Genomic DNA, 27,012 nt, shown 5'->3' with positions numbered 1-27,012 from the left:
CCATTAAATAACTAACCAGCCTGTGCCAGCGATCTGTGTCAGCTGATCCCTGCAACCGTGCACTGAAGTTTTAGATAAAATAAACCAAACCGAAACCATTAAATAACTAACCAGCCTGTGCCAGCGATCTGTTTCATCTGATCCCTGCAACCGTGCACTGAAGTTTTAGATAAACTAAGCTGAAACCATTAAATAACTAACCAGCCTGTGCCAGCGATCTGTGTCAGCTGATTCCTGCAACCGTGCACTGAAGTTTTAGATAAACTAAGTTGAAACCATTAAATAACTAACCAGCCTGTGCCAACGATCTGTGTCAGCTGATCCCTGCAACCGTGCACTGAAGTTTTAGATAAACTAAGCTGAAACCATTAAATAACTAACCAGCCTGTGCCAGCGATCTGTGTCAGCTGATCCCTGCAACCGTGCACTTACGTCTTAGATCAAATAAACTAAGCTGAAACCATTAAATAACTAACCAGCCTGTGCCAGCGATCTGGGTCAGCTGATCCCTGCGAACGTGGACTGAAGTTTTAGATCAAATAAACAAAGCTGAAACCATTAAATAACTAACCAGCGAGCTGTGTCAGCTGATCCCTGCGACCGTGCACTGAAGTCTTAGATCAAATAAACTAACCTGAAACCATTTAAATAACCAACCAGCCTGTGCGAGCGATCTGTGTCAGCTGATCCCTGCAACCGTGCACTGAAGATTTAGATCAAATAAACTAAGTTGAAACCATTAAATAACCAACCAGGCTTTGCCAGCGATCTGTGTCAGCTGATCCCTGCAACTGTGCACTGAAGTTTTAGATCAAATAAACTAAGTTGAAACCATTAAATAACTAACCAGCCTGTGCCAGCGATCTGTGTCAGCTGATCCCTGCGACCGTGCACTGAAGTTTTAGATCAAATAAACTAAGTTGAAACCATTAAATAACTAACCAGCCTGTGCCAGCGATCTGTGTCAGCTGATCCCTGCGACCGTGCACTGAAGTTTTAGATAAAATAAACTAAGCTGAAACCATTAAATAACTAACCAGCGATCTGTGTCAGCGGATCCCTGCGACCGTGCACTGAAGTTTTAGATAAAATAAACTAAGTTGAAACTGTTACGTCTGGTTCAGTTTGGGTAAGAAGGAAAAACAGCCGAGTCCGTGTAGGTGACAAACATAGTGATTTTATTACATACTTCTAAGACAGAAGCATGGGAAGACAAGCGTACAGCCACAGATCTCCAAAGAGTGGACCGTTCCCCATCCTTATATAACCCATGATGACGTAACACAGTCAGACCTTACTGGAAATGATAACAGTCTCCCCATAGTCCAAAGTTCTCCTTATACAAACATCAGATGATACTTTAGAGAAAAACAAGTGTGTGACATGTCATGTTGTGCAGTTCTGTGAGCCTGTGTGTCCAACTAGAGAATGTCCTGACATGACCTCCCTGTGTAAATAAGGGTGAACGTGCGTGTTTACATAACTCTCTATGTGCATGTTCTGATGTAGGCCTGCAAATGAATTAGAACAAGGTCCTGCTGGACCCTCCAGTTATGGACGGTGAATACAATGCTGTGGATACCATTTGAAACTTGATTACAATGATGATAACCTGCATACATTAATCTTTACTCAGATTACCATAGATATAAAACAAAGATTATACTGTCCTCAGATTCCACAATGGTAAATGATTAATGATTGATACTTCTAATTATAACTGTGATCATAAGAATACAAAATAAAATATCTCCTGGTCACATTCCTCCTCTTTGGGCTGGCTTGCCAGCCCAACTCACACCAGGATTTGTCTCCAAACCAAACAAACACGTTATGACACTTATCAACCCCAACACCTCCGTTGTTTTCCAATTTCCAATTTTCCCACAACCCAGCTGTTCTTTTAGCTTCAGACTCGAGTTTCAGCCTGTCACGCTTCAGGCCCCTTCACCACCTCCTCTTGGAGTGAAGAAACGCCCTCGGATTCTTCTTTCTTCGACTTCAGTCGTTACACAGATCTGGGGATTATTCAAACAAAGATCTGTGTGTTTGTTGTCCGTTGTCACCGCCGTGTCCCCCTTTTTGCCAAAAGCCTCTCGAACCTCGTTGGTCTCTGGTGTTCCTAGTTTTCGCCAACCCCTTCCTGGTTATCGCTGTGGTTATGGGATCCATCTTCTCAAGGAGCCCCAAGGCCATGACACTTGACCCCAGTTGCTGTGAAGGGTCCCCATATCTCCGTGTCCCCGTCTGGTGTCTGTTCCCTTCTCTGCAAGAGACAGAAAGCCAACACCTCTCCTGCGCTGGCTCTCCTAACCTAATGTTGTTGACTTTGTTTATTCCAATCCTATGCCATGCTTATGTGTGTAAGCGTGCATGCACTTAACCCTCTGCACGTGAAGTCAATAGCTCCAATATATCAATCCGATCCGTTGTCGGATGAAGCTTTTGACCTTCACAGACTAAGTGCCAGCTCCTTATAAGCACATTTGCAATGTGTGTATAAAAATGAACAACAGACCTCAAACAAATTGGGCATTCTTAATTCTAACTTGAGTGTAGTACTCAGTTTCTGATCATCTAATTATGCTTCTCACTGGTCCCCTAAATTGTCTAAAAACCTTTAATTTTGCCATACCTAAATTATTAAAACACAAACCAAATCATAGACCCCCTATATAGCTTTTTGCCTTATGAGCACACTTCAATAATGAGCAACAACCTGCAATCTGTACCAAAAATCTTCATGGTCACACCTGCAATTAAAGATCAAATGCACTTTATACCTGTTTTAATTCTTCCTTATATAGAACCTCCTCAGTTTCAGGTTAGTTGCGATTAGTCTCAATTAATTGTTCTAATTGTATTTTGCAATTCAGCTAAAAAGCAAACCTGTTAAAGCAAACAGCTTATTTACAACCACCTGCAAATCATAAGAGTAATAAAAGATTCAGCACAACAGACAAGTATCATGTTCAGGTTTCTCCAATCATTAAATCACTATTATTGCCGCAATTTGCTTTATTCACCCTTTGGCAATATTACTCCGAGAGAGAGAGAGAGAGAGAGAGAGAGAGAGAGAGAGAGAGAGAGAGAGAGAGAGAGAGAGAGAGAGAGAGAGAGAGAGAGAGAGAGCCCCTAATGGCCAGTTAGTGGGCTCTAGGTTAAACTGTCCCCAAATTAGTTATTTGTTATTATTACTTGTTTTCATGTCACTTGTCTGTTTTCTACTGCACCCTTCTCACCAAAGCAAAGCAAACATTAGCAGCATATTGACCGTAGTCAGCCATCCACATCCCATAGATGCTATAAAAACATTTCCTGTAAAAGAATCACAGTTTTCAAGACAGGGTGTGTCTCCCCCAACACTCTCACCAGAATACAGTGTAATAGCATCACCAACTCCTAACCCATAAACACCGTTTCTTCACACATCCGCCCAGAAATCCTGTAATAGAAAAACATTAAAAACTGTAACCCTGTAGGGAAGAAAATGTAAATGGTAACGCTGCGCAGTTACCTCTGTAAACAACACAAGACACAAAAATGGCATTTACAGGTTCACTCATCCTCGAATATTTTGTCATCCTTCTACTCCTGTAAAAAGAAACACACATAAATTCATCCACCCTTTTATCCTATCTAGGTGGAGGTGGTTAACCTTGAGTCATGGTCAAGTCTTGTCAGCTTTTACCAGTCAGTCCGTTTGTTTTTATTTCCAGTCTTTCATCCATTCATCCATTCATTCATTTCTCTTTCTTTGCTGATAGCGGAAACCATCGCCGCATTTAGATTTCCGCCCTCAGCAAAATGACGTCATTTCAAAAGAAAAAGAAGAACTTGAGATCGGATTACCTCGCTGAATCCTTTTTTGGGCAGGGACTCTCATTTTCTAATTGTCCCCATATAAGTGGCTTTCTCCTGTGCCCATTTTAATGTGGAGAAACTCACTTGCAACAATTTTCTCGCCGACGTGTAATGCTTGTAATTTCCGATGTGCAGATCTGCTTAAAGAAAAGATTCACAAACAAAAATCAGTGCACTGTTCAAAATATAAAACAAAATAAAATAAAAGATAACAAAAACAAAAATACCAACGCCCGGGTCTTAGGACTTGTCACTGAATATTCCTCCCATCAATAAAAATACCCACCTAAACCTACACAGAGTCAAATCAACACCACCTCAACCTTTTCCTATTCCTAAACCTATATGTTTTGCATTCGTGAAACAAAATAGAACCGTTTCCATATTAAATAATTTGAGCTCTTGAAATGTTTTAATTCTCTTAATTCTGCCAGTTTATTTCAACACTTATTCAATGACTTTTATTCAACTGCTACTTGGTCACTCAAATTTTACCTGTTCAAATTGCCTATGGTTCAACAAAGTCTAGATCCCCGTTATCATGAAACTTGAACGGGTGTACGATGATTTACTTACAGTAATTTAGAATCATCACTCAACCTAGCTCTACTACTGGCACTGCGTGACTTTTCTCACACTGGAAACCAGAATTTAGTACAGAACTTTAATACCTCAGGCAATCGTGTTCAAGGGCTGCCCCCCTTTCTCTTCTTCTTCGTCCGTGTGTTCCTCCTTTTATTAAATCTCCATCACAATGATGTGGCGCTCTGAAATAAGACTCACACTGTTAATTCATCGTTTTCACTCTGCACCACTGCTCAGGCTGTTTTCTTTTCTTTTTAGTGTACAGTAAACAATTGAGTCGAGGCCTTAAGCCCCAGATATCTCGCACGGGCATCGTTTTCATAACCAAACCTCTCCGGACTCTGCTCCCCAGACCACACAAATGCCCTCTGGGCTTATTATTGTAACAGATTCTGTATTTGGATTTGTTGTGTGCAGCATTGAGCCTTTGTTAATAAAGCATTCTTCATTGCAGCAGCTGGAGCATTGTGTGTCACTTCTTAGTGAATTAAATCAACATTTTGATTTTGGTGCATGGGTGTGTATCAGTTTTCACTCCCTCAACGAGTGCATAAGTGTTCATGTGTGTGTTTCTCTTCATTCTAAGTCGGCGGATGCAGAAGTGTGTGTTTGTGTGTTTGTGTTCATCACCTTCCTGCTCTGTTGTTTGGGTAAACCAGCGGCCTGAAGCATGCCCTGAGGTCCTGCCCTCCTCTTTGGGTCTGTTTGCATCCGTTGTTGCAGCTGCCTGCATCTTCTCCTTGTAACTTGACCCTTTTGCTTCTGTAGCTCCTTCCGGGCTTGCTCCTGCTGTTGGAGCTTTGCATCAGGTCTGGCGACCTCCTGCTCCAGCAAGCTTCCGCCTGATTTCAAGTCCTGTACGTGAAACTCCAAGTCTGACTGATGAGTTCAATTAGCAGCCAGCTCCTCCGGAGCCATGCTCAATTTCTGTTCTCATGCCTTGAGCTCTTACTGAGGACAAAAACCTCAGAGTCTTTTCCTTCCACGTCAGATTGGAGTCTGTTTATGTTGTCCTTACTTTGCTCCACGGCCTTCTGCAGCTCTGCTGTTCGGCTCTTCTCAGAGGTCAGCATTCTTTTGCTCACCCTCCCTTTTCCTCCGGGCTTAATGCGCGTCTCGTCACAGCTTTGTCAGCTGAAGCTTTAGCGTTCTCCATCTCCGCTGCATGAGATTGTTTTCTGCAGCACTGTTGACATCCTCAAGTTGTTGTTATGAGTCCAGCTGGTGTGGCCTTCAGGGGTCAAAGGGTCAAAGATGGTCGCGGAGAGGGCAACGATGGTAGAGGGGAGGGTAGGAGTCCAGGTCAGCTTCGGCTTTCAAAAAAAACCAAAAACAAAACAAAACAGGCGAACAGGAAAATGATGTTGTGCTGGCTGTGTTGTGTTGGCTGTGTTATCCCGAGAGGGGAGAAACAACGAGATCTCCCTTCCCCCCTTTTTTTTTTTTTTTTTTGTTTTTTCTCACCACATAATCAACTCATAACCCCCCAAGTTGACAGGACAACACAGGTACGTGTTAAAATTCTTAAGATCCTGTTTAGAAACCTAAAAAGGAATTTTCTACCATTCAGTAGTCCTTTGTCTTAAACACTCAACAAAAACATATCCCACTTTAACCACTAAATTTGTCGTATCCTCACTTAATCATCAGACCAGTGTCTTTGTCTTTTAACGTTAAGTTGTCGTCCTGCAACCCAGAGAGTCTTTTGTCAGTAGTGTATAAACTATATCATTTAAAAACAGGTGTATGTTAAGTGTCGCTACTTTAACCTTGCATGTACGTGCACATGTATGTAAGCTGTTTCTTCATTGCATGTATGGGTGCGTCTGTATATGGGTTAATTTAACTTTTTCTCAAATGAGGCATTTCTCTAACACGCACATGTGTCTGTTCCTCGCACTTCTCATACCTTTCTCTGGGTGTGTGTGGTTTTATTTGTTTCAGTCATTTACCAGGAACATCTTTTCCTTTTCTCCATGTCTTCCGCCAGAGGTTAACACTGGTGAGATTCAGGGACACAGCACCCAGAGCAGTTCAGCGAGAAAAACCTGCCTAAAACTATATTCTCTCTTTTTTTCCGGGAGGGGTGGGGACAACTCTGGTGTCCAGCCGTGAATTTTTAGCCAAAGCTTGGCCTGTCTTCTGCTTCCGTACTCAGGTTTCCAGGTTAAGAAAAAACACCTGTATGAGGACACTAAACATACATTTAGTATTCGTATAAACATAACTGCCTAAATTATTGAACTGAACCAAGGATCAGTTGAAGACCTTATAAATCCTGCTTCATTTCCCGTATTTATCACTCACTCCTAGTCTTGAGGAGGGTAGATTTAACTCTTTACTAACTTTAAACCCCACAAGTAAAAATTTCATATGTTCTTGACTGCAAACACAAAAACTGCTTGATGTTATTACTAATCATTTTCCTCCACAACACTCCAAATCATGTTCTCTCTTGTGTCCAGCAGGGGAATAAGGTGACCTCTACTCTCACTGCTTCCCCAGTCAGAGACAATATCTCACTCACACTTCCACACTTTATTGTTTTCCCTTTTTCTTGACTATTATTATTTCACAGAAAATCAACTGACCTACTTCTCCTTCCTCTTCTGTCATGCAGAAAGTCACACACACACAGTACTCGGCCCCCACCTTGTCTTTCTCTCACAGACACACCTACACACACACACACTCTAATCGTCCTTTCACAACAAAACTTCACAAACGTCCACTGCAACAGTTTTAAGCACGCAAAGCCAGCGAAAATTCACTCTCACATTCACTTCCCTAACAACTACAAAGTTTTCACATAGAAAAATAATCCAGACAATCTACCATGCACCGTTTTCCCTCCTTATACGAGAGACTCAACCAACTTTTAAAAGCTTTATTTACACAACATCAAATGAAGCACAGATCTCTGCCTTTTCCAGGTAGAGAAGAAATACGACCCAACTAAAAAATCTCCCAGCAATCACACAAAGTTCTCAAATCAAATCGTTTTTTCACACTCTGGATCCACACAGAAGAAATTCAACAACACAAAACAGTTTATACAATTTACACTTTTAAATGCACCCACACACACGGGTAATTTATATACAATATACACACGGGCCCGCATAGACGTCATATGCTAGAAGAGGTTACACCTAACTTTTTTGACTAATTTAAAAGCACCTATAGCCCAGGCCTAGCCTTGCTGGTCAATACACACCTCGGGAACGCCCTCCCGATAGCGCTCGAATTCCTAAGAAAACACCATATGCCAGAACAACTTTATCTCACTTCTCTATTTCTCTGCTGGTGTTCCTAAATTTTTAACTAATTTAAAAGCCTCTTTCAGCCCAGAGCCTCGCTCTTGCTGATCAATTACCGTTTCAAGTACGCCGCCTTGAAAAACAGTCAAATTACTAAATTCTACTTACTTTTAAAACTACTTCCCCGCCAGGAAAACACGGAGCTCCACCGGCCACGTGACACATCACAGTTCACGCTTTCGGCTTTACTTAAAGCTCAGTGTGCCCAACGTTTAGATAGGATGCAGCCAGGTCTAACCTTCTTAATCAATCAATGCAGTAGAAGGCAATCACTCATAGATTACCTGGCCAATTAACCGGGAGTCCCAAGTCCCCAGCGGGAGGCCAAAACCGGGCTAGAACCTAACCACGCGTCCGGGATCAGGTGTCAGCGCCACCTGCTGAACAAACTGCATTCTTAGAGAGCCTAGCTTCTCAGTCCTAAACGAATTTACTTTTTTTTTTTTTTTTAAAAGCCTCACGGTGAGCTCTCAGCCCCCCCGTTTAATTATCTGAAGCCCGAGACCGTCTCTGCTACCCTATTAAAACCAAATTATCCCTACACTACCGATTGACTGGCTGGCATTCCCAGTCAACCCACATTTAACCTCTTAAACCGTATCTATTTGTTTCCACACACCTTAAACCGTATTAACTTAAACACATAACTTCTTAACTCAAAATTCACCCCCAAAATGAACAGCAATGAATTTAGTCAGACTACTTTGCCCTATTTTAAAACTAATTACACAAGATCACTATGGACCAACGCCAGAAGCCCAGACCGAGTGAATATTATTTAATTAAATTTAGTTTTAACTTCCAATATAGCGCCTTCGGATAAAAATCAACAGGTGGCACTCACCTTTCTTATGTCGCCTGGCGTCACTCAGATAGGCTGCTGGCCTCCGCCCCTGTTTGTCACCCACACGATAGCTGCAAGCTCCCCTCCTCCCCAACCGGAGTTTCGGCACCAAGTTGTTACGTCTGGTTCAGTTTGGGTAAGAAGGAAAAACAGCCGAGTCCGTGTAGGTGACAAACATAGTGATTTTATTACATACTTCTAAGACAGAAGCATGGGAAGACAAGCGTACAGCCACAGATCTCCAAAGAGTGGACCGTTCCCCATCCTTATATAACCCATGATGACGTAACACAGTCAGACCTTACTGGAAATGATAACAGTCTCCCCATAGTCCAAAGTTCTCCTTATACAAACATCAGATGATACTTTAGAGAAAAACAAGTGTGTGACATGTCATGTTGTGCAGTTCTGTGAGCCTGTGTGTCCAACTAGAGAATGTCCTGACATGACCTCCCTGTGTAAATAAGGGTGAACGTGCGTGTTTACATAACTCTCTATGTGCATGTTCTGATGTAGGCCTGCAAATGAATTAGAACAAGGTCCTGCTGGACCCTCCAGTTATGGACGGTGAATACAATGCTGTGGATACCATTTGAAACTTGATTACAATGATGATAACCTGCATACATTAATCTTTACTCAGATTACCATAGATATAAAACAAAGATTATACTGTCCTCAGATTCCACAATGGTAAATGATTAATGATTGATACTTCTAATTATAACTGTGATCATAAGAATACAAAATAAAATATCTCCTGGTCACAAAACCATTAAATAACTAACCAGCCTGTGCAAGGGATCTGTGCCAGCGATCTGTTTCAGCTGATCTTTGCGAACGTGCACTGAAGTCTTAGATCAAATAAACTAACCTGAAACCATTAAATAACTAACCAGCCTGTACCAGCGATCTGTTTCAGCTGATCCCTGCAACCGTGCACTGAAGTTTTAGATAAACTAAGCTGAAACCATTAAATAACTAACCAGCCTGTACTAGCGATCTGTTTCAGCTGATCCCTGCAATCGTACACTGAAGTTTTAGATCAAATAAACTAAGCTGAAACCATTAAATAACTAACCAATCTGTGCCAGGGATCTGTGTCAGCTGATCCCTGCAACCGTGCACTGAAGTTTTAGATAAACTAAGCTGAAACCATTAAATAACTAGCCAACCTGTGCCAGCGATCTTTTTCATCTGATCCCTGCAACCGTGCACTGAAGTTTTAGATAAACTAAGCTGAAACCATTAAATAACTAACCACCCTGTACTAGCGATCTGTTTCAGCTGATCCCTGCAATCGTGCACTGAAGTTTTAGATCAAATAAACTAAGCTGAAACCATTAAATAACTAACCAGCCTGTGCCAGCGATCTGTGTCAGCTAATCCCTGCAATCGTCCACTGAAGTTTTAGATAAACTAAGCTGAAACCATTAAATAACTAACCAGCCTGTCCCAGCGATCTGTGTCAGCTGATCTTTGCGACCATGCCCTGAAGTATTAGATCAAATAAACTAACCTGAAACCATTAAATAACTAACCAGCCTGTGCGAGCGATCTGTGTCAGCTGATCCCTGCAACCGTGCACTGAAGTTTTAGATCAAATAAACTAAGCTGAAACCATTAAATAACCAACCAGGCTGTGCCAGCGATCTGTGTCAGCTGATCCCTGCGAACGTGGACTGAAGTTGTAGATCAAATAAACTAAGCTGAAACCATTAAATAACTAACCAGTGATCTGTGTCAGCTGATCCCTGCGACCGTGCACTGAAGTTTTAGATAAAATAAACTAAGCTGAAACCATTAAATAACTAACCAGTGATCTGTGTCAGCTGATCCCTGCGACCGTGCACTGAAGTTTTAGATAAAATAAACTAAGCTGAAACCATTAAATAACTAACCAGTGATCTGTGTCAGCTGATCCCTGCGACCGTGCACTGAAGTTTTAGATAAAATAAACTAAGCTGAAACCATTAAATAACTAACCAGCCTGTGCCAGGGATCTGTGTCAGCTGATCTTTGCGACCATGCACTGAAGTCTTAGATCAAATAAACTAACCTGAAACCATTTAAATAACTAACCAGCCTGTGCCAGCGATCTGTGTCAGCGGATCCCTGCGAACGTGGACTGAAGTTTTAGATAAAATAAACTAAGTTGAAACCATTAAATAACTAACCAGCCTGTGCCAGCGATCTGTGTCAGCTGATCCCTGCGAACGTGGACTGAAGTTTTAGATCAAATAAACTAAGCTGAAACCATTAAATAACTAACCAGCCTGTGCCAGCGATCTGTGTCAGCGGATCCCTGCGACCGTGCACTGAAGTCTTAGATCAAATAAACTAACCTGAAACCATTAAATAACTAACCAGCCTGTGCCAGCGATCTGTGTCAGCTTATCCCTGCAACCGTGCACTGAAGTTTAAGATAAAATAAACTAAGTTGAAACCATTAAATAACTAACCAGCCTGTGCAAGGGATCTGTGCCAGCGATCTGTTTCAGCCGATCTTTGCGAACGTGCACTGAAGTCTTAGATCAAATAAACTAACCTGAAACCATTAAATAACCAACCAGCCTGTGCGAGCGATCTGTGTCAGCTGATCCCTGCAACCGTGCACTGAAGTTTTAGATCAAATAAACTAAGCTGAAACCATTAAATAACCAACCAGGCTGTGCCAGAGATCTGTGTCAGCTGATCCCTGCGAACGTGGACTGAAGTTTTAGATCAAATAAACTAAGCTGAAACCATTAAATAACTAAACAGCCTGTGCCAGCGATCTGTGTCAGCTTATCCCTGCAACCGTGCACTGAATTTTTAGAGAAAATAAACTAAGCTGAAACCATTAAATAACCAACCAGGCTGTGCCAGAGATCTGTGTCAGCTGATCCCTGCGAACGTGGACTGAAGTTGTAGATCAAATAAAAAAAAGCTGAAACCATTAAATAACCAACCAGGCTGTGCCAGCGATCTGTGTCAGCTGATCTTTGCGAACGTGGACTGAAGTTGTAGATCAAATAAACTAAGCTGAAACCATTAAATAACTAATCAGCGATCTGTGTCAGCTGATCCCTGCGACCGTGCACTGAAGTTTTACAGAAAATAAAGTAAGCTGAAACCATTAAATAACTAACCAGCCTGTGCCAGGGATCTGTGTCAGCTGATCTTTGCGACCATGCACTGAAGTCTTAGATAAAATAAACTAACCTGAAACCATTTAAATAACTAACCAGCCTGTGACAGCGATCTGTGTCAGCTGATCCCTGCGAACGTGGACTGAAGTTGTAGATCAAATAAAATAAGCTGAAACCATTAAATAACTAACCAGCGATCTGTGTCAGCTGATCCCTGCGACCGTGCACTGAAGTTTTAGATAAAATAAACTAAGCTGAAACCATTAAATAACTAACCAGCCTGTGCCAGGGATCTGTGTCAGCTGATCTTTGCGACCGTGCACTGAAGTCTTAGATCAAATAAACTAACCTGAAACCATTTAAATAACTAACCAGCCTGTGACAGCGATCTGTGTCAGCTGATCCCTGCGAACGTGGACTGAAGTTTTAGATCAAATAAACTAAGCTGAAACCATTAAATAACTAACCAGCCTGTGCCAGCGATCTGTGTCAGCGGATCCCTGCGAACGTGGACTGAAGTTTTAGATCAAATAAACTAAGCTGAAACCATTAAATAACTAACCAGCCTGTGCCAGCGATCTGTGTCAGCTGATCCCTGCAACCGTGCACTGAAGTTTTAGATAAAATAAACTAAGCTGAAACCATTAAATAACTAACCAGCGATCTGTGTCAGCGGATCCCTGCGACCGTGCACTGAAGTTTAAGATAAAATAAACTAAGTTGAAACCATTAAATAACTAACCAGCCTGTGCCAGAGATCTGTTTCAGCCGATCTTTGCGAACGTGCACTGAAGTCTTAGATCAAATAAACTAACCTGAAACCATTAAATAACCAACCAGCCTGTGCGAGAGATCTGTGTCAGCTGATCCCTGCAACCGTGCACTGAAGTTTTAGATCAAATAAACTAAGCTGAAACCATTAAATAACCAACCAGGCTGTGCCAGAGATCTGTGTCAGCTGATCCCTGCGAACGTGGACTGAAGTTTTAGATCAAATAAACTAAGCTGAAACCATTAAATAACTAACCAGCCTGTGCCAGCGATCTGTGTGAGCTGATCCCTGCAACCGTGCACTGAAGTCTTAGATCAAATAAACTAAGCTGAAACCATTAAATAACTAACCAGCCTGTGCCAGGGATCTGTGTCAGCTGATCCCTGCAACCGTGCACTGAAGTTTTAGATCAAATAAACTAAGCTGAAACCATTAAATAACTAACCAGCCTGTGCCAGGGATCTGTGTCAGCTGATCCCTGCAACCGTGCACTGAAGTTTTAGATAAACTAAGCTGAAACCATTAAATAACCAACCAGGCTGTGCCAGAGATCTGTGTCAGCTGATCCCTGCGAACGTGGACTGAAGTTTTAGATCAAATAAACTAAGCTGAAACCATTAAATAACCAACCAGGCTGTGCCAGAGATCTGTGTCAGCTGATCCCTGCGAACGTGGACTGAAGTTTTAGATCAAATAAAAAAAAGCTGAAACCATTAAATAACTAACCAGCGATCTGTGTCAGCTGATCCCTGCGACCGTGCACTGAAGTTTTAGATCAAATAAACTAAGCTGAAACCATTAAATAACTAACCAGCCTGTGCCAGGGATCTGTGTCAGCTGATCCCTGCAACCGTGCACTGAAGTTTTAGATAAACTAAGCTGAAACCATTAAATAACTAACCAGCGATCTGTGTCAGCTGATCCCTGCGACCGTGCACTGAAGTTTTAGATCAAATAAACTAAGCTGAAACCATTAAATAACTAACCAGGCTGTGCCAGAGATCTGTGTCAGCTGATCCCTGCGAACGTGGACTGAAGTTTTAGATCAAATAAACTAAGCTGAAACCACTAAATAACTAACCAGCCTGTGCCAGAGATCTGTGTCAGCTGATCCCTGCAACCGTGCACTGAATTTTTAGAGAAAATAAACTAAGTTGAAACCATTAAATAACTAACCAGCCTGTGCCAGCGCTCTGTGTCAACTGATCCCTGCAACCGTGCACTGAATTTTTAGAGAAAATAAACTAAGCTGAAACCATTAAATAACCAACCAGGCTGTGCCAGCGATCTGTGTCAGCGGATCCCTGCGACCGTGCACTGAAGTTTTAGATCAAATAAACTAAGTTGAAACCATTAAATAACTAACCAGCCTGTGCAAGGGATCTGTGTCAGCTGATCCCTGCGAACGTGCACTGAAGTTTTAGATAAACTTGGCTGAAACCATTAAATAACTAACCAGCCTGTACCAGCAATCTGTTTCAGCTGATCCCTGCAATCGTGCACTGAAGTTTTAGATAAACTAAGCTGAAACCATTAAATAACTAACCAGCGATCTGTGTCAGCGGATCCCTGCGACCGTGCACTGAAGTTTAAGATAAAATAAACTAAGTTGAAACCATTAAATAACTAACCAGCCTGTGCAAGGGATCTGTTTCAGCTGATCTTTGCGAACGTGCACTGAAGTCTTAGATCAAATAAACTAACCTGAAACCATTAAATAACCAACCAGCCTGTGCGAACGATCTTTGTCAGCTGATCCCTGCAACCGTGCACTGAAGTTTTAGATCAAATAAACTAAGCTGAAACCATTAAATAACCAACCAGGCTGTGCCAGAGATCTGTGTCAGCTGATCCCTGCGAACGTGTACTGAAGTTTTAGATGAAATAAACTAAGCTGAAACCACTAAATAACTAACCAGCCTGTGCCAGCGATCTGTGTCAGCTGATCCCTGCAACCGTGCACTGAATTTTTAGAGAAAATAAACTAAGTTGAAACCATTAAATAACTAACCAGTGTGTGTCAGGGATCTGTGTTAGCTGATCCCTGCAACTGTGCACTGAAGTTTTACAGAAAATAAAGTAAGCTGAAACAATTAAATAACTAACCAGCCTGTGCCAGGGATCTGTGTCAGCTGATCTTTGCGACCATGCACTGAAGTTTTAGATCAAATAAACTAAGCTGAAACCATTAAATAACCAACCAGTGTGTGTCAGGGATCTGTGTTAGCTGATCCCTGCAACTGTGCACTGAAGTTTTACAGAAAATAAAGTAAGCTGAAACAATTAAATAACTAACCAGCCTGTGCCAGAGATCTGTGTCAGCTGATCCCTGCGAACGTGGACTGAAGTTTTAGAGAAAATAAACTAAGTTGAAACCATTAAATAACTAACCAGCGTGTGTCAGGGATCTGTGTCAGCTGATCTTTGCGACCATGCACTGAAGTCTTAGATCAAATAAACTAAGCTGAAACCACTAAATAACTAACCAGCGATCTGTGTCAGCTGATCCCTGCGAACGTGGACTGAAGTTTTAGATCAAATAAACTAAGCTGAAACCACTAAATAACTAACCAGCCTGTGCCAGCGATCTGTGTCAGCTGATCCCTGCAACCGTGCACTGAAGTTTTAGAGAAAATAAACTAAGTTGAAACCATTAAATAACTAACCAGCCTGTGCCAGGAATCTTTGTCAACTGATCCCTGCAACCGTGCACTGAATTTTTAGAGAAAATAAACTAAGTTGAAACCATTAAATAACTAACCAGCGTGTGTCAGGGATCTGTGTTAGCTGATCCCTGCAACCGTGCACTGAAGTTTTAGAGAAAATAAACTAACCTGAAACCATTAAATAACTAACCAGCCTGTGCCAGAGATCTGTGTCAGCTGATCCCTGCAACCGTGCACTGAAGTTTTAGAGAAAATAAACTAAGTTGAAACCATTAAATAACTAACCAGCCTGTGCCAGGAATCTTTGTCAACTGATCCCTGCAACCGTGCACTGAAGTTTTAGATCAAATAAACTAAGCTGAAACCACTAAATAACTAACCAGCCTGTGCCAGCGATCTGTGTCAGCTGATCCCTGCAACCGTGCACTGAAGTTTTAGAGAAAATAAACTAAGTTGAAACCATTAAATAACTAACCAGCCTGTGCCAGGAATCTTTGTCAACTGATCCCTGCAACCGTGCACTGAATTTTTAGAGAAAATAAACTAAGTTGAAACCATTAAATAACTAACCAGCGTGTGTCAGGGATCTGTGTTAGCTGATCCCTGCAACCGTGCACTGAAGTTTTAGAGAAAATAAACTAAGTTGAAACCATTAAATAACTAACCAGCGTGTGTCAGGGATCTGTGTCAGCTGATCTTTGCGACCATGCACTGAAGTCTTAGATCAAATAAACTAACCTGAAACCATTTAAATAACTAACCAGCCTGTGACAGTGATCTGTGTCAGCTGATCCCTGCAACCGTGCACTGAAGTTTTAGATCAAATAAACTAAGCTGAAACCATTCAATAACTAACCAGCCTGTGCAAGGGATCTGTGTCAGCTGATCCCTGCAATCGTGCACTGAAGTTTTAGATAAACTAAGCTGAAACCATTAAATAACTAACCAGCGATCTGTGTCAGCGGATCCCTGCGACCGTGCACTGAAGTTTAAGATAAAATAAACTAAGTTGAAACCATTAAATAACTAACCAGCCTGTGCAAGGGATCTGTGCCAGCGATCTGTTTCAGCTGATCTTTGCAAACGTGCACTGAAGTCTTAGATCAAATAAACTAACCTGAAACCATTAAATAACCAACCAGCCTGTGCAAGCGATCTTTGTCAGCTGATCCCTGCAACCGTGCACTGAAGTTTTAGATCAAATAAACTAAGCTGAAACCATTAAATAACCAACCAGGCTGTGCCAGAGATCTGTGTCAGCTGATCCCTGCGAACGTGTACTGAAGTTTTAGATCAAATAAACTAAGCTGAAACCACTAAATAACTAACCAGCCTGTGCCAGCGATCTGTTTCAGCTGATCCCTGCAACCGTGGACTGAAGTTTTAGATCAAATAAACTTAGCTGAAACCATTAAATAACTAACCAGCCTGTGCCAGCGATCTGTTTCAGCTGATCCCTGCAACCGTGGACTGAAGTTTTAGATCAAATAAACTTAGCTGAAACAATTAAATAACTAACCAGCCTGTGCCAGCGATTCTGTGTCAGCTGATGCCTGCAACCGTGCACTGAAGTCACTATTAGTCACTATGAACTCACTATTTGTTACATTATGCAGAGCTTATCCTTCACTTTGGATCACACATTCGTTTGTGGACCCTTAGGTTTGAGAGCAAGCACTCGTATTTCAAAGCATGTACAAGAACAGTGCACAACTTCGTCAACTTATGCAACTCTGACAGAACGGCATCAGTTACTGCAGTCCTACCTCTCAGTGGGCCAATTGTTTCCACCTACAGTTCAAATCATTGGAGAAGCAAGTGATTACAATCATCATCTTTACAACGCTGTCATTCAAGAAGCTGTGGCAAAAGCCGGCTGCACTAATCAGACCACTTTGGATGTGTCAGCAGTTGTCCACAAAGGTACCAAGTATGTGAAAGGCTATGTTTCCATTGTAGATGACAGTGATGATGGCTTGGTTTTTGGGAAGATAGCTGTTATACTTGTTAATGATTCTGGATTGTACTTTGTGCTCGAGTTGCATCACTCAGTACTTCTCATTGACCTTGGACTTCACTGCTTGCGTTGCCCTACAGAAAGAAGTGTGTGTGTATATGCTGACAGTCTGATGGATTATTACCCACTACCACTTTATAACATGGCAGGCCTTTTTGTTGTCTCCCTACACCATTCAGTTTCCTCTTAATTCTTTTTCAGGGATGGAAATTGAAGAGGAACTCACAAGGCTCCTGCCGGCACTAGACAGAGAGAAAATAATCTGCATTGTAGAACATCTGACGGATGTTATTGGTGTACAACAAAAAAGTGATCTTTTGTTTGTGGAGGCAGAAGATCTCAAACCCTTTCTCACACCAATTCAAATACGTAAACTACTTCTTGCATTTAAAGGAGGTTTGTGTAGGTTCTGTATAAATCATAGACTTGAGTCTATGATTTGAAGGTCACTCATAGACTCATATGTCACTGATTAGCTTGATTAGCTTTTTTTTTTCTCTTCACCATACTACACATGTACTTTGACGGTATAATATTGAACAGCGTTTTGGGGCTCACATTGTCCGGTAGATAATTAACACGGAAAACATAAACAAAAGTAGACACTAAATCTAACACCATTAACCTTTCATTGGTAGTGGTACAACTAAGGGTTTGAAATTGTGACATGCTGTAAAATATATTGACTCAAGGTCTTTTCAATGCAAGACCTTGAGTTTGTAGTTCTTTTGCAGTCCTGGGATTGCTTCTTTTCATCTTCAGACAAGGTCCCCAAAACTGCCTTGCCATTACTACTCAATCCTAATTGAAGGGTTCATCTTTTAGTGAGGACATATTTGTTGACATAGTAGCTTTTTAAGGTAGCTTTTCCAATGATCTTTATTTATTTATTTTTTTAGATGGCAACAGACCAGAGAACCTGAATGACACCATTACTCTGGAGCCTTGCCCTGCTGCATCAGCTGAAACATCAAGCCATCCACCTCACCCCTCCTCCTCCACGTCCACCACTATGTACAACCATTACTCCAGCTCTTGCATCTCACACTTACAGATTCCTTGGGAAAGATTTCCACTCCAACTGTCGCATGCAATCACAAGAGGAGACAGAGCTCATCCAGAGGACAGGAGAAGTATGGTCAGAATTGTTGGGGGGGCCATGCAAGTTCACTGCAGAAACCCTAAACGTGCATCATGTGAAGAAGTTGCTAAAATCATTGTAAACAGATACCCTCAAACATCTGCAGATCTTACTGAAAAGGGAGAAAGACTGGGTTGTTGACATTATTCACTACTAAGAAGCATCAAATCGTCTTTGTCAAACAAAGAGAACCAGGAATGAGGAAGACTGCAGTCCCAACAGTAGTGCAACCCCACCTAAAAAAGTGAGATGCCTTGTTGATAGCTATGGTTGTATAAATTGGCAGCCAGTTGAACTTCCTGAGGGGGAAACGCCAACTTCTTTAGAGGAAAAGAAACACATCTTGTTAACAATTTTCAATTCACAAGGACCTGGAGCTGTGGAGAGACCTGATGTGGATGACTTCATGTGCCTCACATATATTTCTCAGCGGCAGCTTATCAACAGTTGTCCCTCACCTTCAGTAGCTGAAATTCAGGAGCAGTGGCCATTCTTGTTTACTCGGAAAGGTCTTTTGAACCACTTTTACAAACTCACAGGAATCGATATCAGTGAGCGCTTAGGTCAGGCCCTCATAACCAAAGGCAGAAGGATTATTAACTATTTCTCCAGCCAGAAGCTCAAATGGAACCTTGGTATACGGACACTCATCCAGCAGATAGAAAGTGAGGGAGTTTTGACCAACAACAAGGTTGGCACAGCAGCCATACTTCTCATGATGAAGTATGTCAATGGAAAATTGTACTTAGTAGTCAGTATAGTCTTTTAATGATATAAGTTTGGATATGGTAGAATACTGCATGTAATCATTTGTGTGTAGAAGTATATAGTTGGTGGCATATTGAAAGAATGTCTCATCCTAGGAGGTCTGTAACATTCCAGGGTGTTCTGGCGTTCACCCCCACATCCTAGGAGCATGAGAGAGGTCGTACCTCGTCTTATTGTTTTACGGTAGGATTAACGTAGCTATGTCAGTTTTAGCTTAAGTGCTTCTTTATATATAGATGAACTGTTGGATTTTTCCTTCACCATTTATGAGGTTTCAAGAAGAAGATAAACGACAGATATGAATGTTTGAAAAAGTTATAGATGAAAAACACTCAAAGGATAAATTCAATTGTTTATTGTTTTATGAATAAGTTGAAAAAGAAAAAGTTAACAAGTAAATAATGAAACAAGGTAAAATGAAGTAAGAACAAAAAGTTAAGTAAATAATGAAACAAGGTAGAGGAGAGAAATCCCCAACAATCCCCTCTGAGCACGCACTAGGCGACAGTGGGGAGGAAAAACTGCCTTTAAACGGGCAGAAACCTCCGGCAGAACCAGGCTCAGGAGGGGACAGTCAACTGCCGGGACTGGTTGGGGAGGTGAACAGAGGTGGAGCAAGACGAGGCTACACCAGGTGAGGAAGCAGTAGAGTTCCTCCTCCAGGGCCAGCGGAAGCGTTTGTTCTTCTTTTTCATGCAATTTTCTACAAGAGCTTTTTTTTCCAGGATGAGGGTTCTCAACTCATCGATGGTTTCTATGTTTTGTTTCTCAAGCTTCTTGCATGTTTTCTCCACCTCTTCCAATGTTGCTTGTTTTTCTTCAAGCTTTTCCTTGAGCTCTTTGGATGTTTCCTCCTGCATTATCTTGTCCTTGTGCATGTCTGCGTTGCTCTGTTGTACTTCTTTGTACATGTCTTGTAGCTCCTCATTTCTTCTGTGGATATCTTGGAGCGTACGCTGCAGGTCGTCATGTATGTTGTCTTGTTCTTGCTTTTGCGCCTGCATTTCAGTGTGTTTGCGCTTCAAGTTGTTGTATTCCAACAATATCCCCTTAGTGAGCTCGGAGTTGTTTCTCGCCATTTGATCCATCCTTTTCTGCATGTGTGAGCGTTGTTTGTCCAGTTTTTCTTTTTCCCCTTCTAGTTGCTTTTTCTCTTGAAGAAGGTCTTTATTTTGGCGCAGAGTATCATCCACCTTTTCTTTCAGCATTGTGTATTTTTCCTCCGTGACTTTGAGTTTGTGCTCCATGTCTCTTTGCTTTTTCTCCTGTTCTTCCTTCTGTTGGAGGATTTCTTTATTTGTTTTCACAGCTTCATCAAAGTTTGTTTGGAGCAGCCGATTCTTTTGGTCCATATATTGGAGATCCCATTCTGTCTTCTCAACCGTAGCTTTGCTGTCTTTAAGCTGGTTGGACATCTCCTTTAGTTCCGCGCTCTTTTGCTTGTTTTCCTTAATTAGGAAGACAATCTGGTCTCGGGCTTGTCCAAACTTGATTCCCCAACCGTCATTAATAATATTTATGTCGGGCTGGCGTTGTTGTCTTTCTTCCAGGTTTTTATATTTCACTTCCATCTGTCTACACTTCTCCTCCAGTTGAAGTTTCTCATCTTCAATCTGTTGAATTTTATTCTGGAGATGGTAGTTTTCCTTCTTACTGTCATGTAATGCCCTTTGGACGGCTAACAGGTCATTTGGCCGGCCACGACAGGAAGGAGAAGCGGCGTAATCTTTTTGCCTTGGTTGGTGTCTTGTTGGATACATGTTGAAGGTTGTACATGACAACTCTGCAAAGGTTTCCAAAAGTTTCTGTGGTGAACGTGTGAAGGCTGCAAACACAAATGCTGCGAAGACACGAACTAAAAAACTGCTGTTTCTCACCCCTGTTTAAGGTAAAACTTCAAAGGATCAAAGTGTAGTGACATCATAACTCCGTGAGCCAATGAGATTGTCATGTGACATTTTGGAATGGGGATATTTTTTTTTTAAACCGTTTTCAAATTTAACTTAATATTTGACTGTTTCTTAACTGACTTGTTTAGCTGATTAAGAAATGAATTGAAACGAGCATCACTAACGTTATATAACAGACAACAGAAAAAAAACAGGGTTTTTTTCTAAGTGATAGAGGTATAATACGTTTTTTTTTTTTTTTTAATTTAATTATCCTACTTCTTATAAGAGGGAACATTATTTAAAGAATATGTATTTAATTGGAAAACTCTCTATTCAGCTAAAGGCTATAACAAAAAAGGTGAGCTTCCTGCTCAAAAATGAAATGACCAAAATAAATGGAGCCTTTCTCTGCAATTACAAACTCTGTGTAAACAATCTTGGTTTCAAAATAAGGCTAATGCTTGTGAGATGTCATCACAGGTGTAAATATTACTGCACATGTTACTATGTCAAAGTCTCACAACTGTCTTATGTTTATTTATGTAGGCAAGACCTACTTTTCACTTTTTTGCTTTGCTATATGCTCTTGAGTTTATTAGTTTGCCAGCAGCACGAACATGTACTAGTGTCAATAATAATAGTACGGTGGATTAGAAAACCTGCTCACAAGTTGAATAAACACCCAGGATTGTTGCATAATTTTCATTCAAAACCAATATTTGAGTCAAAATGAGAAAGTTGTTTGTGCTGTCTGATGAAGAAGAAGCAAAATAAAGTGCAGTTTTGATGTAGATGATGTTGTATACAAACTAGAAGAGGAAGATAGTAGGATCTCTGTATCATGTTTTGTCACTTTGTACCATGTAATTCTTTCTATTTCCACCAGGGGGTGTTTTCAGAGATGGTAGGTGGTAAAAGAAGAGGTCAGCAGGAAGATGGCGAAGAGCGACCAAAGACCAAGAAAAAGAGGCAGTCAGGCAAAGATGAAGAGTATTATATCCCTTACAGACCTAAAGACTTTGACTCTGACAGAGGGTGCAGCCCTCACCTCCTTCCTCAATATTCTCATAGTGGGAACGTCTCCCTTGTTAAAAGCAAGTTTCCTTTTAAGTATCAGATCCTTAATATCTTTAGAGAGCCACGGTTTGTTATTAGGGAAAGTCTTAAATTCTCTGACTGGAATCACAGAGTCTTTGCTACACACCACATCAGTGAGTTCATCCAAATCAGAAGTGCTCTCTTGAAACAAGGACCAATCAGTGCAATCAAAACACCCCTGAAGGGCAACACAACTGTCTTTTGTCCAGACATTAGTCCGCTTCACACAGGCCTTCTCCCTCCTAATCACAGATCTGTAAGCAGGGAGGAGATGAATAACATTGTGATCCGAAGAACCTAGCGCAGGTCCGGCCACAGACTTATATGCCCCCTTAACCCTTGTGCTCCCCTTCGGGGCAGCCCCAGACCCCGGGGGTCCCAGAGTACCCCTGGGTCGCATTTCACAGGCCGCGCATCAGGGTTGGCTCCTGCGCCCCGTACACCCACGTTTCCCTCCCTGAATGCCACTCCCGTTTCAATTTTTCTCCTAGTTTCAGGCAGGCTCTGTCATGTTCGTCCATGGGAGGCCGCTGTTAACCCTTGTGCTCCCCTTCGGGGCAGCCCCAGACCCTGGGGGTCCCAAAGTACCCCACCCTCAGTAGAGACAGGTGAATGAAAATGAAAAAAACAGAACGATCATTTGGGGTCGAAGAGTGCCCCAGAGCGATTCTAATGGGTTCGTCAGGGGATCGGGAAAGAAAACGTAGCACTTGGGGGCCACGCACAGAAGCTGCTGCGGCAGCGTGGGGGTCATTGATACCCCAGTACATAAAAATGAAGCATAATCACAATAATGATAATAATGATAGGTAAGGAGGGTGTGTCTGCAAGCTTCAATAGTATTAAACACCTCACACCAGCAATGAGTCTGAAGCTCGCAGGTTAAAGGTCAAAGGTCAGCTGCCACACTGTATATAACATTTCAATATGTATACAACCTGACTGTGGGCGTGTGTGCAGCCATAAACAGTTTAAACATTAAACACTGAACCATAAAAGAAGCTTAAGCTGCAGCTCACAGGTCAAAGCTCAGCTGCTGCAGCCAGTTATGACTTTACATAAATCATCATGTTTTCCCTCTCAGCACTTGGGCTGTTTTGACTCAGCTACACTATGGCAAATGGCCAATGGTTCCACAGCTGTTCTTGTTCACAGCATCATCCAGTTAGAGAGGAAACTGTATAATGCAATGATGATGTTCCAGCGTCATGCTGCAGTTGTTGCTCCTCCTCCACATGCTTACCTGCCACAGTTTAACTCCGCCTCTCAGACAGTCATATCACCTGATCTGAATGTTTTGTTGTACGATGACGTCATCTTGACGTTGACGGGGAGGACGAGAAAAACTAGTTTTGTCCTGCAGATGGCGATCTTGCACCGTGTTCAGAGAGCCGACACTTTGATGATGCTGGTCTACTCATTTGGGCAGGGCACTTTGTCACGCTTGCAATTAGTGCAAAATGCTGCGGCACGATTTTTAACTGGTAGAAGAAAATTTGATCACATCACTCCGATTTTGGCCTCTTTACACTGGCTTCCAATTGAATTCAGGATCCGTTTTAAAGTCCTTTTATTGGCTTTTAAATCTCTAAATGGTCTGGCACCTGTTTATTTGTCTGATTTGTTGAAGCCCCACGTCCCCACTCGTTCCCTTCGGTCAGCTGAGCAGTTGCTGCTTTCGGTCCCAAAGTCACGGCTGAAACTTAGAGGAGACCGAGCGTTCTCTGTTGCCACGCCGATGCTTTGGAATAACCTTCCTCTCCATATTAGACAGGCTGCATCAGTGCCAGTTTTTAAGTCTTTATTAAAAACCTATTTTTATTCCCTGGCTTTTAACTCTGTGGGTAACTGACATTTTTATTTTATTTTATTATTTTTTTTTATTTTTTATTTTTATTTTTTATTTTTTTTATTGTTTTTTAACTTTATTGCTATGTCTATTACTATGTGCATATTAGTATTGTACAGCACTTTGGTCTACCAGGTGTGTTTTTAAAGTGCTATATAAATAAATAAATGATGATGATGATGATGATGATACTCAACTTACTTTTAGCCTGGGTTGGACTCTATATGAGCTGCTTCCACTCTGGTTTCACTGTTAAATACACTTGTTTGATTTCACTTGTAAAAGTTGGAAAATAAATATTAAATTATTTGTTGGTACATTGTTTTGAGGGTCAAATATTTTGCTTCATTTGTGGAATGAACTGTTAAGGTGGAGAAATGAATCAGGTTAAAATAGTGGTGCTTTAAATCAGTGCAGATGTATAATGTAATTTAAAATGTTGATAATGGTTGTACTGGGCTTGTAATGTAAATGTGGTCTGATTAAATGTGACATTGATGGTGACGCTGCATAAACCCTGGTAAAGCAGTTCTATTAGTGGGTCTGTGTGATCAGCATCAGTGGGTGAAGGTGAGGCCTTGACTAGTAGAACGTCATGTTGGTGCATGACAACACATGAGCCAACATCAGACTCCGAGCGCTACGATGCTAAAGATCAGAAGATCCAGTGTGACATCATGAGTTACCTGGCAACAGCAGCCCTCATCTGACTTTATTGGAGGATATTTACCCCAGCAACACTGTTTAGTTTGATATGACGGATTAACAGCATGCGCTGTGATATCCAGTTCATCTGTAATAGATACTGGATCTAATCAGTCAGCAGATATTTGATCACCTTAAATATAACTATAGTAGAAAAAATACAACTGTGTTGGTGATTCATGCAAACTTGCATATCAGCCTTTTAAGGTTTTGTAGTATTGAGAACAAAGAGGTTGTGTTAGGGCTGAAAAGCCCGACTTGTTCTCCTCTGCAGGTCATCAAATGCACCACAGACGTTTGTATTTGCACAAACCTGTATATGTTTGATGGCTTTATTATTCTCTGTTCAAAGACAATAAATGTGGAAAATGTCTCATGTAGTATCAGCTTCATTTAAAATGACTGCAAACATTTAGAGAACATGTGCTGCTGTTTGTCCTACATTTCCAACACTGAATGAACCCTGAAAACGTGATGGCAGGTGGCAGATTGGAGTTCACATGAAATATCGGCTGTATGAAGACTGGAAAATAGAGATGATAAAAATATGCAGCCAAACATTTGCGGACATGGATAAACTATCTGATCCAAAAAGCAAGAAGTGACACAGCTAGAAAATGAAAGTGTGTAACAGCTGAAGTCAAATGTAATGCAGAGTTGAATCTGCACTTGGATCCATCTGTGAAAGGTCCACATGTAGGGATTACATGAGTCATGATGTTTGTCAGTCCAGCTTGATAACTCCATCTACTGTGGGCTACATATACTGGGCTGGTAGCTCCATAGTGTTGGAAAGAAACTATTAAATGTGCATATTTTAAAATCAGAGGCTCTTCTAACACAGGAGCCATGTTGAGTTTAGATTCCAGCCAACCACCGGCAGTCTGAAATGGAATGAACAGTGTTGGGAAGGTTACTTTTAAAATGTATTCCACTACAGATTACAGAATACATGCCCCAAAATGTATTTTGTAACGTATTCCGTTACGTTACTCAATGAGAGTAACGTATTCTGAATACTTTGGATTACTTAATATATTATCATGCTGTTTACAACTACATGAATGTGATTTATTACTATTACTGAAGGTCCGCAGCTCCGAACCGTAGTAAAGGGACCTCTGACTAATACGTCGGGTTCCGTGTCGGCTCGGAGCCGAAAAATTACTTTGTTGTCTGGGTCAAGTTTGCTAGCGAGAGACAGAGAGAGGCGTTGAAAGGCTGCTCCAACGGAGCTTATTGTTTCGGAGGAAAACACGAACACAGCGTACAGTCGAGTCTTAATAGCTCATTACAACTGGGCTCGTCAGGCACTCTTCTTGGCTGCAGTGGTTATTATTATATTTACATGCTTCCAGCTCCCGTTTCTGCTCGATGACAACTCGTAGTTTTCCACTCTCCTTTTTCTCCCTCCTCGCGCTCACAGACGGGTATGGCAGTCCATTCTCCCTGCAGCACGGACTACACTGCCCATGAGGCTACATTCGTTAGGGCTATGCCTGTAGCATTCTGCCTGTTAGCTTAGCACAACAACAACAACAAAAAGGCGCTCTCTCACCCAGGAAACACACAGTCGCAGAGAGAGAGCCTCACCCTGTAACCATGGCAACCGTAACGCTGCCGCCTGGAACAACAGAACAGAGCTGTCAAACAAAACCCAAACAGTCCTGACCCACCACAATATGAAACAGGGAAGTAACGCTGTGTAATCCATTTATTTCAACAAAGTAACTGTATTCTAAATACCACCTTTTTAGACGGTAACTGTAACGGAATACAGTTACTCATATTTTGTATTTTAAATACGTAACGGCGGTACATGTACTCCGTTACTCCCCAACACTGGGAATGAAGCCCATTGACAGCGAGCAGGTCTGAACAGGAATGGAACGCATCCATGGATAATACACCACTTTATTTGAAGACATCTGTAGCACTGCCTCAGATCTGGATGTTTCCACAGACTCCTCTGGCCTCTGTGCACCTAAAGAAAAGGTCAAAGGTCAGCAGCACATGTAGTTGGGACAATTCTTCATTTACAAACAACAGTCGCACAAACTCTACAATTATTTTCCTCCAATCACGACTTTTCACTTGCAGAAATGGTCCTGTGTGATTTCTAGGCTGTGATATAAAAACTAGTTCCTAATGGCAGCGATTCACTCAGTAAACATGTGTTTCCTTCACCAACCTCACACACAGATCCAATAAGATCAGGAAGTGGGCAGTATAGTACAATATGTGTTATTTTGTACTGTACTGCCCAAACTAAACATCTGCTGAAGTGTTGGAAATGATTCAGATGTTTATTTTGGACGATACAGCAGAAGATCAGACATGAAAGTGGAGATAACACAGAA

The 27,012-nt window shown here is 41.6% G+C and overlaps 1 pseudogene; it reads left to right on the top strand.

Annotated features, from left to right (window-relative positions):
- The first annotated feature begins 18,334 nt into the window (after positions 1-18,334).
- On the top strand, positions 18,335-19,109 carry LOC146637678 (uncharacterized; annotated as a pseudogene).
- Positions 19,110-27,012: the final 7,903 nt, after the last annotated feature.

Source organism: Diplotaxodon limnothrissa, linkage group LG3 (assembly GCF_057381915.1).
Source record: "Diplotaxodon limnothrissa isolate DT_005_m linkage group LG3, D_limnothrissa_male_GT1.1, whole genome shotgun sequence".
NCBI classification, from domain to species: Eukaryota; Metazoa; Chordata; class Actinopteri; order Cichliformes; family Cichlidae; genus Diplotaxodon; species Diplotaxodon limnothrissa.
This window is presented reverse-complemented; position numbering and strand designations above follow the sequence as displayed.